We start from the raw sequence: 1,939 nt of genomic DNA on the forward strand, positions 1-1,939 counted from the left end.
GCAACCCTGCATAAGGTTTCTGAGGAGCAGCTGGTGAATTTGAACTGCCAACCTTGAGGTTCAAACTGATCTTGCAGACCAGTGCATTAACTCACAGTGCCACATCAGGACTCCTCTGTTCTTGATGTGGTCTCTAAATTCAGATGGGATATATTTAAGGTTATATTTTGGTTCTTGTGGGCTTGTTTTAATTTTCTTCAGCTTCAGCCTGAACTTTCATATAAGTAACTGATGATCTGTTCCACACTTTGCCCAGGCCTTAATTTCTTTGATGATACTGAGTTTCTCCATCATCTCTTCCCACAGATGTAGTTGATGATTCCTGAGCATTATATCAGATGAGGTCCACAAGTATTGTCATCTTTTACATTGCTTTAAAAAGGTATTTGCAATGAATAAAGTGTTGTTCTTACAAAATTCTATCATGCTATCTCCAGCATAATTTCTATCACCAAAGCCATATTTTCCAAGTGCTGATTCATCGTTTTTTCCCCAACTTTGGCATTCCAATCACCAGTGATGATCAAAATAGCTAGACCCTCCACTTTGCCAACCATAATATCCTTATCCTGAAACAGATTCCTCCTGACAATGTGCCCAAAGAAGGGGAGAAAAAGCCTCATCATCCTCACTTCTAAAGTGCATTCCCACTCTGCTTCTTCCAACAGATTTGTCTGTTCTGCTGGCTGTCATGGATCACTTTCAGTATTCTTCACCAAAACCATAATTCAAACGTGTCCATTCTTCTCTGGTCTTCCTTACACATTGTCCAACTTTGGCATGCCTATGAGGCAATCAAAATTACCATGCTCCTTCGGGCATGCGCCGTGGTCCCCACCTCCGTCTCCTCCTCTCTCCTCCTCCGGCTTCCTAGCGTTTGGCCGCCCTCAGTTCGCGCTGGACTGCTCTGCTGTGGCTACCTGCAGTCCCAGTGTCGTGATTAGTGATGACGAGCCCGGCTATGACTTAGATTTGTTTTGTGTACCTAATCATTATGTGGAGGATTTAGAGAAGGTGTTCATTCCTCATGGACGAATTATGGACAGGACCGAGAGGCTTGCTGGAGATGTGATGAGAGAGATGGGAGGCCATCACATTGTAGCCCTCTGTGCACTCAATGGGGGCTAAAAATAGTGACAGAAATAATGACAGACCCATTCCTATGACTGTAGATTTCATAAGACTGAAGAGCAACTGTAATGACCAGTCAACTGGGGACATCAAAGTAATTGGTGGAGATGATCTCTCATCTTTGACTGGAAAGAATGTCCTGATTGTTGAAGATATAAATGACACTGGCAAAACAATGCATAGCCTGCTTTCCTTGGTCAGACAATATAATCCAAAGATGGTCAAGATCGCAAGCTTGCTGGTGAAAAGGATTCCTCGAAGTGTTGGCTATAGACCAGACTTTGTTGGCTTTGAAATTCTGGACAAGTTTGTTGTAGGATATGCTCTTGACTACAATTAATACATCAGGGATTTGAATCACATGTGTGTCATTAGTGAAACTGGAAAAGCAAAGCACAAATCCTAAGATGTTCGAGTGCCAGAGTCTGGAAACATCAGAGTCCCAGTGACCTCACCAGTAAACTTATCAACTGTTCCAGTGACCATCTGCTTTAGTCATACTTCTTGCATGTACCTTCTCCAAATTGTCTCTGTTTTATATGTTAGAAATGTCCATTGCAGTTTAGTACTCTATTAGCACTAAAAGCCTAGAAGCTATTGGTTCTCTGTGGATGGGTTGTGGTTTGACTTCTGAATGAAAGTCTCTGAAACCAAGCCATTAATGAAAGGAAACAACTGAACTTGTATCTGTATGAAACATTTAAAGAGAAGATACATTAGTTTTATAAATTGGTTATTTTGATTTTTATATATTCATGCAAGACCAGAAGTGATTGGATCCTGTTCGTTACACACCACGTGTTGCAGA

At 41.5% G+C, this 1,939-nt stretch overlaps 1 pseudogene; it reads left to right on the forward strand.

Annotated features, from left to right (window-relative positions):
• The first annotated feature begins 780 nt into the window (after window positions 1-780).
• On the forward strand, window positions 781-1,537 carry LOC102810864 (annotated as a pseudogene).
• Window positions 1,538-1,939: the final 402 nt, after the last annotated feature.

Source organism: Chrysochloris asiatica, unplaced genomic scaffold (genome assembly GCF_000296735.1).
Source record: "Chrysochloris asiatica unplaced genomic scaffold, ChrAsi1.0 scaffold00077, whole genome shotgun sequence".
Lineage (NCBI taxonomy): Eukaryota > Metazoa > Chordata > Mammalia > Afrosoricida > Chrysochloridae > Chrysochloris > Chrysochloris asiatica.